The sequence below is a fragment of the Schistocerca serialis genome, chromosome 1, assembly GCF_023864345.2.
Source record: "Schistocerca serialis cubense isolate TAMUIC-IGC-003099 chromosome 1, iqSchSeri2.2, whole genome shotgun sequence".
Lineage (NCBI taxonomy): Eukaryota > Metazoa > Arthropoda > Insecta > Orthoptera > Acrididae > Schistocerca > Schistocerca serialis.
In genome coordinates, this window is record NC_064638.1 from 1,216,651,923 (window position 1) to 1,216,669,349 (window position 17,427).

Sequence of the window (17,427 nt, forward strand, 5' to 3'; positions counted from 1 at the left end):
TGCCGTGGTCGATTTCCAAACTGTGAGACACGAGAAGCAGCTCTACCTAAAGTATGGCAGCAAGAGCGGTTTCTATGTTCTACTGTACAACTACTGATGGCCTTAGAAGAGCCAGCCCTGACAAAACTGTACCATCTGGTGAGCAAGATGTATGAGACAGGCGAAATGCCCTCAGACTTCAAAAGAAAAAAATAATAATAATTCCAATCCCAAAGAAAGCAGGGGTTGACAGATGTGAAAATTTCCGAACTATCAGTTTAATAAGCCACGGCTGCAGAATACTAACACGAATTCTTTACAGACGAATGGAATAACTGGTAGAAGCCGACCTTGGGGAAGATCAGTTCGGATTCCGTAGAAATATGGGAACACGTGAGGCAATACTGACCCTACGATTTATCTGAGAAGCTAGATTAAGGTAAGGCAAACTTACATTTCTAGCATTTGTAGACTTACAGAAAGCTTTTGACAATGTTGATTGGAATACTCTCTTTCAAATTCTGAAGGTGGCAGGGGTAAAATACAGGGAGCGACCTCGGGGAAGATCAGTTTGGATTCCGTAGAAATATTGGAACACGTGAGGCAATACTCACCCTACGACTTATCTTAGAAAATAGATTAAGGAAAGGCAAACCTAAGTTTCTAGTATCTGTAGACTTAGACAAAGCTATTGACGATTTTCTCTTTCCTATTCTGAAGGCGGCACGGGTAAAACAGAAAGAAGGAAAAGGCTCTTTACAATTTCTACAGAAACCAAATGGTAGTTGTAAGAGTCGGGGGGCAGTGGCTTAGAAGGGAGTGAGACAGGATTGTAGATTATCTCCGATGTTATTCAATCTGTATATCGAGCAAGCAGTAAAGGAAACAAAAGAAAAATATGGAGTAGGGATTAAAATCCATGGGGAAGAAATTAAAACTTTGAGATTCGCCGATGACATTGTAATTCTGTCAGAGACAGCAAAGGACCTGGAAGAACAACTGAACGGAATGGACAGTATCTTGAAACGAGGATATAAGATGAACATCAACAAAAGCAAAACGATGATAATGGAATGTAGTCGATTTAAGTCGGGTGATGCTGAGGGAATTAGATTAGGAAATGAGACACTTAAAGTAGTAAAGGAGTTTTGCTATTTGGGGAGCAAAATAACTGATGATGGTCGAAGTAGAGAGGATATAAAATGTAGACTGGTAATGGCAAGGAAAGCGTTTCTGAAGAAGAGAAATTTGTTAACATCGAGTATAGATTTAAGTGTCAGGAAGTCGTTTCTGAAAGTATTTGTATGGAGTATAGCCGTATGTGGAAGTGAAACAAAGATGATATATGGTATAGACAAGAAGAGAATAGAAGCTTTCGAAATGTGGTGCTACAGAAGAATGCTGAAGGCTAGATGGATGGATCACATAACTAATGCGGAGGTATTGAATAGAATTAGGGAGAAGAGAAATTTGTGGATCAACTTGACTAGAAGAAGGGATTGGTTGGTAGCGCATATTCTTAACCATCAAGGAATCACCAATTTAGGAGGGCTGCGCGGAGGGTAAGAATCGTAGAGGGAGACCAAGAGATGAGTATGTTGGTTGCAGTAGGTACTGGGAGAGGAAGCTTGCACAGGATAGAGTAGCATGTAGAGTTCCATCAAACCAGTCTCTGGACTGAAGACCACAACAACAACAACAACAACAACAACAACTGCAGCTTATCAATATGTGAGGATTGTTTGAGTACACCTGACGCTTAAATATCCCCCGCTGGTAGAAATCCCAGCGAGAGATCGGGAAATAAATGAGGCTATGATATTGCGATTGTAACAAAGTTGATGAGGCGATGTGTGTTGTTCTTCTGCCTTGCTGAAAATATCCAGATGATGGGTCAGCCTCTGTGAGTTGGACCGCTCGGGTAGTAAACAGTTTTGTGGAAGCATCGTGTTGCGGTGTGGACATCAGAGACTGCACACTCCAATCAAATCTTGAGATGACGCAATTGTTCTTCATAGAGCTGACGAGGATTTTATGATTCTTAATAGAACACGTACTATGAGTTTACACACCCTGACGAGCTTTGCCGGAGCTCATCACAAGGAATTAAAAAGCTGAGTATCAAAAATTCCTGATTCCACTTCACACAGAAACCACCGGTAGAATTCAGCATACAGAAGTTGATCTGGAAGCTTTAACTCATGCGCAACAATAAATTTGTAAGGATAAAGAAGCAGGTCGTTTTTGATGATCTTTCGAAACGAAATTCTGTTGATCCCCAATAGCAAAGATGGCATTGAGATTTTGTCATAGTCTGTTTCACACTTTCCTTCCCTTGAATAATGTTTTAGGTGTTCTAATTCTTTTCGAATGGTTACGGATTTGTCCCCTGTAGAGATGGTTTCACACCATTTTATCACTAAGATTTGCACTGCAGACTTTGCTGGACGTTTTGCCAAAACACTTCGTCTTAAAATCTTGTGAAAATATTTCCGCACACGTTTTCCAAGAATGGCACTCGGCACTGAAGATGCTCCGTTTTATCATGAGCACCATTTTATTTTGTATTCAGCAGGTCACTAAACACGTCTGTTCCTGTCGCTCACTAATGATACAACGAAGCTTGCGGGTTATCCCCACGTCTCGGCACGTGACAACTACCGGCTGGTGCCTATAAATCATGGGTTTCACGATTTTTTACATTCAGTAGATTTCCTGTTAATTAATAAGAGTCAAATCTGCGTCTGTCTTATAAATAGTTTCCAGACCAGCTCTATTTGCCGAACCTGCACAATGAAAGCTACTGACGTCAAGGTCTTACCTTACCAAGAAATCAATGACTTACTACATGATAAACTCCTCGTTACCGCTGCTTGCGAAACAGCGAATATGTGTTTGTACATCTACTTTAAGGAATATTACGCAACACTGATTTTCCATTGTGATTCTGTGTGAACGATATTCACTCATTACATGAAGACGAAAATTTCTCCAGAGCTGTCTGCACTTCGTCACGATCAACCAACGACAATACTTTGCTGCAGACTAAATTATCGTCACAGAAAATTTGTGCTTGTGCTGACAGATTGTTTATGTATAGTGTAAACATTAGGGGTGCTATTATACTTCAAATGGCTCTAAGCTCTATGGGACTTAACATCTGAGGTCATCAGTTCTCTAGACTTAGAACTACTTAAACCTAACTAACCTAAGGACTTCACACACATCCATGCTCGAGGCAGGATTCGAACCGGCGACCGAAGCAGCAGCGCGGTTTCGGACTGAGGTGCCTACAAACGCTCGACCACAGCGGCCGGCTATTATGCTTCCTTGGGGCATACTGACGTTAGTTTATATTTATGTGAACCAATAAAGCCTAGTCTGTTCAGTTAGTCAAAAGATCAACTAGTGAGTTGAGTATCTGTGAACATCTTCTTTACGACCATATATTGGTTATTAGTCAATGATACTGCACGGTAAGACCTTTCGGATTTCTTAGACGATAGTTTCCTGTGAATGTACATAAGAGAACTTTTGATTTCGTCATCTGAAGGCGCTCTGAATCTTTACAGAAGCTTCTATTCTTTCTGGAACTTCTTAACGTTCGAGTTTCAGATATTCTGAACGATTCCGCTCACGATTTGGGTACACGATATTGGTACGTAATGCAACGCATATCCCCCTTTACGCATTTGTGTAAACTGGATGATTCCAGCGTCGTGTGACCACACGCAGCGCGAGACATTCTCACAAGGGGAGGCACAACGGTGGGTTCACAGATTTACTTCAGACTTTGTACACCTTTTGTAGACCATTAACCTTCAAATTGCGAATGGGTGCAGCTGGCCCAGTTAGTTTACTAAAATTAACATAAATCGGTGAATAATATTTATTTTGTGACAGGATCTTATGTCATCCTCAAGTATGTAATAATTTATGTTAACCTTAATTTTTGTTTCAGAATGTGAAATACTTTTTGTGACACATACCATTGAAACACTTTTGTGAATGGGTCTTTTAGATCCTGGTGGATATTCATTTCAATTCTTCCAACAAATTGTTTGTAATATACACGATTCTTGTCGTATGGTCTACAATGGCTCAGAGGTATTTCATATTGTTGTAAGAATTGGTGTAACAACTGCACCTTCAGTCTGATTTAGTGTGCCAACACAGCTAGTCGTTTTCTTAGCGATAAACAATTAGAAAGGTTTCTGAATGAGTCATATAACGAAACAGTAGATGATCCTGTCAATGATTCAGAATTTCAAGATTCTGTTGATAGTTCAAGTGATGTTAATAATGTATAAGCCAGAAGTGAGGGAAGTGTCTAGCACGATAAGTTATCACTACTATGGTCTTGGATTCGAAACTGATCTTTGTGGTAGAGAAGGCAATGTGCTGATTGTTTAGGAAGATGACGTCCTTCATCTTCCATAATCTCTTGGGCATTGTATGCACTATATGTTTATTTTTTACCTAATGCCAGATTTACTTTTCTTGTGTTTCTTTGCAGATTATCTTAATGGTTTGTGGTTAATTCTCAGCTAATTTCCTTTTTTTATTTTCCATTTCTTTAGGGCTGGAAACATTCTTTGTCCTGCTCCAGGACCTCCCCAGTTTGCTCTTCAGTAAATTAACGAAATGAAAGTATGCTCATTTTCATTGTTTATAACTGAAGAAATATTGGCATTGATTTTAAATGAAACCAACAGAGAAATGACCCAAGTATCGCAAGCCACAGATTCGACGTTCACATATTTTACAAATCAGGAACTGGAGGATTATTTGGGACTTCTTATATTGGGTGGTGTGTACAGATCTGCTGGAGAATCTCTTGAAGAGCTATGGGACATCAGTAATGGTCGACCAGTTTTTCATGCAGCGATGACACTTCATCGTTTCCATACAATCAGCAGATTTTTCAGATTTGAGAACAAAGAAGATCGACCAGATATGTGACGCCATGTTAAAGTGGCTGCTATCAGGACTGTCTTGGAAATGTTTGTGGAACAGTTGCCTAAACTGTTCGTTCCTTACCAAAATGTCACAGTGGACGAGCAATTGATTCTATTCAGAGGAAGGTGCACTTCATACCTTCATACCTTCAAAACTGAGAGGAAAACGTGGAATAAGATTATGGTTGTTATCTGAAGTGAAAACAGCATATGTTTTTGCAGCAGAAGTGGATACAGGAAAGCCGGAAAATGGTCCACAAGAAACAAATCAAGGGAGAAATGTTGTATTGAGACTTGTGCAAAGTATTGAGAAAACTAGGCGAAACGTTACCACTGGCAATTCCTTTACAGATTACACCCTGGCCAAAGAACTTCTAAATAAAGGTCTAACATTAGTTGGAATTCTCATAAAGAACAAATTGAGATTCCAAATGAAATGCTGGCAAACAATAGCAGATCAGTGTTTTTAACCATCTTTGGATTTCAGAGCGATGTAATGCTAATTTCGTATTTTCCAAAAAGGAATAAAGCAGTAATATTACTATCTACAATGCACCATGACTGTAGCTTGTCTTCAGAGCAGCATACGAAGCCTGAAGTATACTACATTATAACAAAACCAAATGAGAAGTTGACACAACAGATAAACTTGCCAGCACTTATTCCTGTGAAAGGTGTACTAAGAGATGGCGTGTTTCTTTGTTCTATAACGTGCTACACATTTCTGCAATAAAAGTTTATGTGTTGTGGGTACACACTAATCCTGGCTACAATCAAAACGAATTATACAAAAGGCGGCTATTTGAAGGAGAACTCGAATCTGAGCTGACAAAACCAATGCGAGAGAAAAGAATGCCTAAAATTATTTCTGACAAAATCAAATTAAGTTTGGAAAATATTGCTGCAATGAGTTCAGGAGCAAAGAACAGAGGAGGGGCCGATGTAAAGAGTGTAGACTGAAGAAAGATCGAAAGACTAACGAAAAGAGTGGCAGTCAATCATTCCTCTGCCAAGAGCATGAAAATACTTACTGCAATAACTGCATACACTATACCAAATCCATAGAAATTGAGTTAAACACAGGTCCGCAAAATCAAATATCGTTGTTAAATTTAAATTTTAAGATAATTATTGTGTATGGTAAAAGTTAAAAATTAAGCTACAACATGCACTTATATGCAAAACCCTGATACAAACACTATTTTGAAGTACCATGCATGAACATTTGTTTCTCAAACTAAAATTTTAAAAAACATTTTTTGTATTAAATATGTTCAATAGATTTTGAAAAGTTCAAACTTCTGTTTTTATACATAAAAAACTAAATACGAAATAGATTTTCGAGGATCATCTAAGAATATATCAATTTTTTTAATTGCAGGTCTAACACACTAATTCAGAATATGGTTGTTTCTGTTTGAAACACAACAGGTAGGTTAAAACAGCATAATGTGCAAGAAGTAAAGTGCAATACTCTGGCAATTCCGAGAAAATTCCAAGACAACTTGTAAGGTGGTCATGTCATTTGGTTTTTGTATGTCATCGACATGCATATCTGAGGGAGAGCATGTTACGTTACTGTGAAACAATCTCTGCCTCTGTGCAGTCTGATACATTCTTATTTGAAGTGTGATTAGTAGACTAGACTAGATTAGATTAGTACTTGTTCCACAGCTCATGAATATGACACTTCGTAATGATGTGGAACATGTCAGGTTAATAAAAGGTGTCTATACAAGATATTACATTAAAGAAAATATTACATGACACTCAATATTTTTAATTTTTTGTGGGGGTTGGAAAATTACCCACTTACTACATCCAAAACTTAATCTAATGAGTAGAAGGAGTTGCCATTAAGAAATTCTTTTGATTTCCTTTTAAATGCTATATGGCTATCTGTCAGACTTTTGATGCTATTAGGTAAGTGACCAAAGACTTTTGTGGCAGCATAATTTACCCCCTTCTGAGCCAAAGTTAGATTTAACCTTGAGTAGTGAAGATCATCCTTTCTCCTAGTGTTGTAGCCATGTACACTGCTGTTACTCTTGAATTAGTTTGGATTGTTAATAACAAATTTCATAACTGAACATATATACAGTGAAGATTTCTAGCTCTTTAAATAAGTGTCTGCAGGAGGATCTTGGATGAGCTCCAGTAATTATTCTGATTACACCCTTTTGCGCAATGAACACTCTTTTACTCAATGATGAGTTACCCCAGAATATGCCATATGAAAGCAGAGAATGAAAATAGGTATGGTAAGCTAATTTACTCAGATGTATATCGCCAAAATTTGCAATGACCCTAATTGCATAAGTAGCTGAACTCAAACGTTACAGCAAATCCTCAGTGTATTCTTTCCAGTTCAACCCCTCATCAACGCATACATCTAGAAATTTTGAATATTCTACCTCAGCTACCGATTTCTGATCGAAGTCTATATTAACTAATGGTGTCATTCCATTCACTGTGTGGAACTGAATATACTGTGTTTAATGAGAGCCCATTTGCAGAGAACCACTTACTGATTTTCTGAAAAACATCGTTTACAATTTCAATAGTTAATTCTTGTCTGTCAGGTGTGATAGGTATACTTGAATCATCGTCAAAAAGTACCAGCTTTGCATCTTCGCGAATATAGAATGGCAAGTCATTAATATATATTAAGAACAGCAGAGGATCCAAGGTCATGCACTCAGTATAAAAGAGGCCAACGCAGACCAGCGGAATCATACCGCTGTTAGCTGTATCTGCAACAACATTGAAGCACTATGCCCCGTCGACGTGTGTATCGTCAACGTCGCCATCGCATGCCAGTCTACAAACACATAATAAGCCTGGAGAATAAACTTGGCACAAATGCAACTGCACAAAGTGTCATATTGAATGGATTAATTTTTTTTCCATGGATGTCGAGTTAATTTCAGTCTAGTGATGGACATATTCACTCTTGACTTGTGATGGTACCCGGTAGATGAAGAAAGACTGATTCTAAAGGGCAGCAAGGTTGAATAACATGAATAACTAACAAAGCGAAAAGAATATCTATTTTGAATAACATTTTTTAAGAGAAGAATTCTGAAGTGAGACCGAAGAACTTTGCAGCTAGGAACGACTACTGTCAGCTAGTTAACTTGCTCAGAGCTGATAGAAAGACAACCCCATTTCCCTGAGTCATGCATTAACATACTAACTGATTAAGTTGTTTGGATTTTATGGAAATTTTCTGTTAACATTGTACCCTTTTTACATCACTGTTCACTTTGTTAAGCATAGTATAATTCATCCTAATGTTATGTGTGAAAATCAAGCAAAATTTAACTCTGTCACATTCTGTGTACTCTAAATTTTGTAGTGGGCACTTTATCACCTTCCCCTATTGGTTTTGTCAAGAACACTTCTAAAAATGATTTGGAGAAAAACTTTAGTTTGTTGTATATACGAAACGTATATTGTACAAGAAAACAAATCAAATACTACAATAAGACAATTTTATTTGGTACATAACAACGTTCTTTTCAAAAGAAGCACAGTCAGTGACTCTTTGGGTTGGGTGCATACCCTATCATTTTGTAAATAAACTTATTTGGTAGACACATCTCAGCTATGCTCACTTTGGTCTGAGAAAATGCTTTCACGGACCTCATACCACTTGTTACTTTAAAAACATGCAGAAAAGAATACAGAAAGTTTTAACAAAATGTAAATTGTGTTGGAAAGCCAAACCATCAACCATTACACATCGAGCACTATTATTTCCTAAAATTCCTTCCAAATTATCGAAGCAGGCTGCAATACACCTGTTAGGACCTCTTGACAGGTCAGTCAGTGGATACTGATACATTTTTGTTTCTGTTGAATTAACTTCAAAAATCCTTTCATTCACTACTTTAGGAGAAGCTAATGACAAAACAATAATTTTCTACGAGAAGCTGGTCAGATTGATATTGTCGTTTCCGACAATATTTGGTTACGCACTTCACGACATCACAAATTATACCTGTTTTTATTTCACTTTATTGGCCTCAGTCAAATCCAGCTGCACAGGATATATTGTCATCATCAATACCAGACATGGGATAAGCACACTCACACAGTCCATGAGAATCTCAATGAGTTACCACACGATTCAACATCGTCATCTCCGTTACTTGTACTCAAAAATCAACAGCTGCCATATGGTATCAGGAAGGTAATACTATTTTCAGCTTCAAAAAAATTACAACAAAAGAAAGTAGTAGATATGGGGTTCAACAACATTAAAAAGGCTGCAGAAAGAAGAAACAATTCTCAGGAACAGCAAGCGAACATAAGAAATCCACAGTTTGCCTCGTTAAGTCTCACTATTTATCTTGTAAAAGCAAGCATCTTAGTGACAAATTCTTTCTCGTATGCAAGGGACTTTATGGGATACGTGGAATTGTATGCTACAGTGTTGCAGAAATTGAAACTATTTGGACACACAAGAACAAGCGACTTCATCATGTTTTACATATCAAACCATGTATAGAGTAGTTCTGTTTATTGAAATGGTAGCCAGTTGATGGAATGACATGTCACCTGTTTCTAAAATACTTTATGTGTTACAGCACACAGCAACAGCGAGCGATAAACAATGCTATTCCACATCATGTCAGAGTGCCTCCCATCACTAGGAAGGCACTTTTGACAAGAATAGGGCAACTATTGTCCACCAACAAACTTCATTTATCGCTCAACGACTTGAGCGATTTTCTGCCACGACACATATGTTAAACAAACTGATATGTACTTCGAAATTTCATCAAGAATCCAAATGAGAATAAATAACTTCTAATACGTAAAATGAACAAGGTTGTATGTTTTAAACCAGTTCTCAGAGGATACACATGTTATCAGCAAAGTGTTGTTCACTTGAGAAATATTTTTGGCTGTAAACAGTGATGATAATACTGTGACATATAACATTTTCTACCACTTTTGATGATATATACAAGTATTAGGATGGTAATTGTATTATCTGGAAAGAAGAGTGATAGGTATTTTGACGTCAGAGATTGTTCAAGATCTATTGTGGGGGTGATGATGTGTGTACTGAACTGTAATATTTAAGATTATACCTATTAACTGTTGATTATGTAGAAATAAGTGGACAAAGACAGAGAATGGAATTATTATTTGAAGTGTATACTGAGATGAAGACAACAGGCATGATAATGTTGTAACAGAATAATGAGATAACCGTTATGAGGTTTATGATGCATACTGTAATAGAATGAGGCAATGATCATGAAGATTAATGAAGAGAATGAGTGAGTGAGTATTGGTTAGATCATAGAGACCTTCTTTCTTGTTATAGTTAATTTTTATGCCATGTGGATGTATTTCGTGTTTATAAACCTAAAAGGTAAGTTTTTGAAAATACACAGGTGGATGACCATAGTGAATGAAGATAACATGAATTGAGAAAACGTGGTTATTTCTTTGATGTATAGTTTATAATCATCTCACGCAAATTGTTCAACCTTTTTACTAAACATATATGCCATTTCTTCCTCAAAACAACACAACATGTAACAATTACACTTTACAAAAATTTGAGAAGTGTCTATTTTTTTCTACATTTGTGCAAAGATAGGGTTTTGCAAAGATGTGGCTCAGCATTGACCACTACTCTCTACTGTGGTACACACTTGTAGTATATGGTATCCCACTGAACTTTTTGTGATTTAGTTTTGTATTAAGTGTCTGATTTCTGTATATACTAATGAGTGACATTCTTTTGTGATTTAACTTCTACTGAATACCGTACAACAGAACTGGCATTTCATTGTCTAACAGATATACTTTGCACTTGTATGAAAGGATGTCATAACAGTCTAGGTGTTTGGGATTGTAAATTCTTAGGAAGAGAAGATGAAATTCATCACTCACAAGGTGTGACATGGGAGACAACATGCAAGAAGTATAAGGAATATTAATGATTTTTTTTAATTCTCAGCTTTATTCTTTTTTGCCATGGATTAGGATAAGTTTCTTTTATATCTATTTTTCTACTAATATATGTGAGAATGCATAATATCTGTCTTCTTCTGTTTACGTATGATATAATAACACACTTTGCTTTACTTAAGTAATTTTCAGGTTGTATTTTTTTTTTACACTTATGTCATGTATTGAGTTTCTTTATAACTCATATTCTCTGCATAAAGTGTTACTATAGTGTTCAGCGTTATTAGTATAGCACTGTAGGGAGCTGTCATAAGTCATTTAATGTTTTAAAAAATCTTGAGAGATGTGCAATAGGAAATAAAGAGCCAAAAGGCAAGAAAGAGTGGAGAAATGGTTACAAAGATGAATGTACGGTAAAATGATTAGGTAGGGCAGATATGAGAAATGATTAGGTGGGGCAAAGATAAGAAGTGGCTAGGTAGGGCAAATATGGGAAATGGTTAGTTACAGCAATGGAGCTAAGTAATAAGAACTTATGAGAATGTATCAAACATATGAAAGAAAGATGCAAACAGTAAACTGTGGTATTTAGTGAAAGTTTGATGCAATTACAGACAGAACTATTAAAAAGTGAACGAAATAAAGGATGAAATATAGTTAGAGAGCAATATAATTACTGTCCATATTAGGAATAATCATAGACTGAAATCCGAGCGACTGCTCAAGGTATTCCTTGCTGTGAACCTTCGTTAGTCCCTAATCTAGGTTTTTCTTAACAATACACCAAACTGTAGATCACCAATACTACTTCAGTACATATGACACAAATTTTCAAAATCACCGTGCGCAGAGTTCTCAAAGACATCATAAAAAATTAATAACCTATTAGTGGTTAATTCCATTGATTTATCATTAACATGTTCTCAAATTTTGTATAAATTCTTTGATTAATGTTCTTTAACTTATATTCTTGTAAAACTATTTATCTGTTTGTATTTGTAACATGTTTTGTATGTTCCTATCCATAATGTTTAGAATTTTGTCCTTAGCCCATTCCTATCTGAAATGACTCTGATACTAAATTCTACTGGATGAAGGTTTAGGATATGTAAGGAGGTCATGTCATTTGGTTTTTGTGTGTCATTGATGTGCACATCAGAGAGAGACCAAGTTACGCTTCTGTTAAACAATCGTTGAGCTTGCCGTAGCACAGTCTTTGCCTCTGCACAGCCTGATACACTCTTAGTCGAAGTGTGGTAGGTGATGGACACATTAAGTAGTGCTGTGTTGATCTGCGATGATATCTGTCAGATGAAGAAACACTTATTGTAACATACAGCAAGGATGAGTAGGGTGAATAGATTAGAAAGTGAAGAGAACGTGTACTTTGAATAACGTTATTATTTTTGAAGACAAGAAGTTTGAGGTAAGACTGCAGCACTGTGCAGCTAGCAATGATTATTGTCAGCTAGTTAACTTGCTCAGAGCTGAGAGAAGGACCACCCCTTCCCTGAGTAATGCATTAACATTTTAACTGACGAAGCTGTTTGGTTTTTATAGAAATTCTCTGTTAACACGCTTTTTAAATTATTGTTCACTTTGTTAAGCATAGTATTGCTAGGACCAATGTTATGTGTGAAGATCAAGCAAAGTTTTACTCTGTTATTTTGAAAACATACTTCATTCTAAAACCGGTGTCTTGAAATATCATCTCATAGGGAGTCTTACTCTCCCTACCCCACATTACGTATTACCATATGCAACGTCCGTCCCCGCTAGCTGAGTGGTCAGCGCGACAGAGTGCCAATCCTAAGGGTCCGGGTTCGATTCCCGGCTGGGTCTGAGATTTTCTCCGCTCAGGGACTGGGTGTTGTGTTGTCCTAATCATTATCATTTCATCCCCATCGACCCGCATGTCGCCGAAGTGACGTCAAATCGAATGACTTGCACCCGGCGAACGGTCTACCCGACGGGAGGCCCTAGTCACACAACATTTACATTTACCATATGCAACAGTATTTAGAAACCGAAACCTAGCTTAGCTGCTGCCTGCTTCCCGCATGCTGTTGTGCTTTCGGAGAAATTTGCTACAATTTTGTCAAGTCGTGAGGTAAGTGGAAATTTTGATTAGGGCCAGATAATTGGTTTACTTTAGTTGTGCATTTAATATAAAGACAAGTTGCATTCAGTCAGTTACACTTCAATTTATATTAGGTTCTGTTTAGTCAAAGTTTTGCATACGAGCTCAACTTTGATAACAGTTAATTGGGACATAGTTGTTGGCAATAAGAATGTCTTATAGAATGGGAGGTAAAGTTGGGCTAAATCCCATACAGAAAAAATATATATATCGTGGGGAGGTTAGAAAGTTTTACGCGTCTATTATGTAACGTATGTATCTGTGAGTAGGGTCTGGCTGGTAGAGTTCGTGGTCACCAAATGGCGCCAGCAAGGTTTCTCAGCGCATTCTCAGAGAACTGGCTCATCTCTTTCATAATATAAAAAAAACTGAGTGAAGGTATCAACAATGGACTTCAACGGTTTTCATGTGAGTTCCGCTACGACCAAATACAACGAACAATAACGAACAAAATGCAAAAAAAAAAAAAAAAAAAAGTTTAGCATTCGAGCTTCTTAATACGAACATGTAAAAGGCGAAGGTTCGACTCCTGTTCAAACTTAATTTTTAATCTATATTTTTTTGATCACTGGTCATATGACTTTGAGACTTAATATAGTTAAAAAGAAAACACATGTATTTGCACGAAGTTCTGGTGAATTTCCAGTTATTTGACTACTTACTATTTTTAATTTAATTTTTCATTATTAGAACAAATATATGTATAATCATTGACAAGTAAATGAAGAAACACATAGAGTTTTCCTGATAATGTATGGCTGACGTGATTTGCGAAATCCCTTATACGTGCAATCTGATTAGGTACCTGGAACTACTTTGCACCTCGACGCTTCGAGCTGCAGGAAAAGAGGCAGGCCCCATTTGTTGGCTAAAGTGCGTAGCGGTGAAACGTAGCTAATGTAGCAACAGCGAGTAGTGTTGGTGCAATTTTTTTGAATATCACAGAATTTACGTTCGTACTATAAAAATGATTTGAGTGGGGGTCGAAAAGTAGCCTCACTCATGATGATGATGATGACGATGATTATGTTTGGTTTGTGGGGCGCTCTACTGCGCGGTCATCACCACCCGTACACATTCCCAATCTGAACTCAGTCACATCTCGCCACTTTCATGAATGATAATTGAAAGATGAGGACAAAACTAAAAAAACCCAGTCCCCTGCACCTCACTCACGTACGTCTTACTAAGCTCGAACGCTAACCACTTGACCACCAAGAATTCTAACGTCTGATACCTACGCACAGATACATCAGTTACATCGTGGACGCGTAAACTTTTTCTTGCGATTTTCTCGGAATTGCCAGAGAACTGCGCCTTACTACTTGCACATTACCTTGTTTAATGGTCTACTAAAGGTGTCGTAAGTTTGAAGTGAATCCGTGATGCCGACGTCATGCCCTTCCCTTGGTAATAAATGGGAGTCAGGAAAGCGGTTGATTACACAGCGTAGCCAGAACCCGTGGTCTAGCGACACCGGCACGGTAGTCAGAGGTCTGTCTTTTTCTTGTAATAAAGAAACTGTCTCAAGTGTTCGACGGTGAACGTGAAATGGTGTCACGTGAGTTCCACCCTGACCAAATGAGGAGTAGAGCGTCAAACAAACTAAGGAAAATAAACTGATGGGTAGCGTCTTTGACTTGAAATCAAAACGTCCTTCGTCTCGTGTTCGAATCCCGTCACTGCTTAAATTTTGAATAAAAATCATCAACAATAGTGGCTGAAGACTTCCGGTATAAGATGTCACCCTGGTTCTGCCAACGGCCTTGTCAAAGAGGACAGAGGGGCGGACATAAGTTCACTGTAGTCTCTTCTCCTTGTGGTAGAAGTCAGAAATGATCAACGGCATGAGGATACAGAGACAATGGAAGCCGCTGACTTATAGAGATATACATGCATCCGCAGGACAGTAATTGAAAAAGTGTCATGGTGATATCTCCACTGGCAACAGGTTCTGAATTAGTCCCACATTCGGATCTCTGGGACGGGACTGCCACGGGAAGGTGACATAAAAAAAAGATTCAACAACCAACAAATGGGTAATGTTCTAGGGGTCGGGGCGTTTAATGTCAGAAGTTTGAACGTTGTGGGGAAGCTAGATATTCTGAAAACGAAAATGCAAAGGCTCAGTTTAGATATAGCGAGGGTTACAAGTTAAATGGAAAGAACACAAGGTTTTCAAGTCAGAAGAGTATAGGGAAATATCAACAAAAGCAGAAAACCATACAACGGGAGTAGAATTAGTTGTGAATAGGAAGGTAGGACAGAGAGTGAGTTACTACGAACAGCTCAGCGATAGGGTTGCTCTCTTCAGAAGCGTCAGAAAATCAACACAGACAACCAACTAGAATGGGGAATTTGAATGTGGCTGCAGGGGAGCAAGTGGAAGAATGGGTTGCAGTAGACTGAGGCCTAAGCACTAGGTACAATGTAGGAGAAAGGCTAGCTGAGCTCTGCATTAATTATCAGTTAGTAATAGCAAATGCTCTGTCCAAAAATCACCAGAGGACGAGTTATATATGGAAAAGATCCGGATAGAATACTTTTTGGTCACACAGAGATCCCAAAATCAGATACTGGAATGTAAAGTGTACCCAGATATAAACCCTAATCGCAATTTGCTGCTGATGAATAGTGGGCTGAATTTTAAGAGAAGAGTCGGGAAGAATCAAAGCGCAAACAAGAGGGCTACGGAGATACAAGGAATGAAGAGATACACATGAAGTTCTCTAAAATTACAGATACTGCCATAATGAATAATTCAGTAGGCAGACGTACTAAGAAGAATGGACATCTCTGAACAGGATAATCACAGTTGGAAAAAAACCCTAGGGAAAGGGAAGGTAACTGCGAAAGAACCATAGATAACGGAAGAAATGCTTCAGTTGATCGACTGGAGAAGGAAGTATAAAAACGAGGAGGGAAATTCGGTAATACCGAAATACAAGTCAGTTAGAAATAAAATAATAAGAAGTGCAGGGAAGCTACGGTGAGACGGCTGCGTGAAAAATGTGAACAAAGTGAAAAAGAAATGATTGTCGGAAGGACTGACTCAGCAAATAGGAAAGCCAAAACAACTTACGATGAAATTAAATACAGGAGAGAGAGTGGATAGGTGGAAAGAGTAAATTCATCTATGAGGGAGAGGACGTGTCTAAGGACGTGACAGAAGAAGAGATAGGGGAGAGACAGGGAATCCAGTAGTAGAATCACAACATAAAAGAGCTTTGGACTACTTAAGATAAAATATAGTAGACAGAACTGATAACATTCCGTCGGAATTTATAAACTCATTGGAGTAAGTGGGAACAAAACGACTTTTCACGTTGATATGTAGAATGCATGAGACTGGCGATAAACCATTAAACTTTCGCAAAACGTCGTCCTCACTTTTCCAAAAACAGCAGTAGCCGACGAGTGTAAGAATTGTAGCAGAATCGACTTAACATTTCATGCATCCAAGTTTCTGACAAGGCTATTATATAGAAGAATGTAGAATAAAATAGAGGGTTATTTTGGCTTTAGGAAAGATAGAGGCACCAGAGAGGCAGTTCTGATATTGCAGCTGATAATGGAAGCAAGACTGAAGAAAAATCAAGACACGTTTATTGGATTTGTCGACCAGGAGAAAGCATTTGACACTGTAAAACGGTGCAAGGTGTTCAAAATTCTGAGAAAGGTAGGGTAAGCTATAGGGAACGATAGGTAACATAAATATGTAAAAGAACCATGAATGAACAGTAAGAGTGGAAGACCAAGAAGGAAGGGCTCGTATTGAAAAGGGTGTAAGGCAGGGATGTAGTCTTTCGTCCGTACTGCACAGGCTACACATCTAGGGAGCAATGATGGAAATAAAAGAAAGGTTCAAGAGTGGGATTCAAACTCAGGATGGAAAGATATCAATGATGGTATTCGGTCATGACATTGCAGCTTCCGTTGAATGGAATGAACAGTCTGAGATGTACAGAATATTGATTGAGAATCTTGTAAGCCGGCCGCTGTGGTCGAGCGGTTCTAGGGGCTTCGGTCAGGAACCGCGCTGCTGCTAAGGTCGCAGGTTTGAATACTGCCTCGGGCATGGATGTGTATGATGTCCTTAGTTAGGCTTAAGTAGTTTTAAGTCTAGGGGGCTGATGACCTCGGATGTTAAGTCCCATAATGCTTAGAGCCCTTTGAACCATTTGAAAATCTTGTAGATTTCTTCGACGGTGGCTCCCCTAACGTACGTCAGATAACATACTCTTTGTTTTGATATGTTTTGATAATTGTATATCGATTCTGACTTTCGTAAGTATTTTCTGATTTTTTAATGATTGCATCTGCATGAAAAGGTTATGAATAACCATCTGTGTTCAGAAAAAGTTATTTTAAGAGCAAATGATGTTTAACAGTGCAGTGCAGCGTGTCACACTATGA

The 17,427-nt window shown here is 38.0% G+C and overlaps 1 protein-coding gene across 4 annotated transcripts in view; it reads right to left on the reverse strand.

Annotated features, from left to right (window-relative positions):
• The window catches only part of LOC126419026 (toll-like receptor 2), a 171,171-nt gene that overhangs the window by 113,997 nt on the left and 39,747 nt on the right, over nucleotides 1-17,427 (reverse strand). The gene's annotated exons all lie outside the window — the stretch shown is intronic.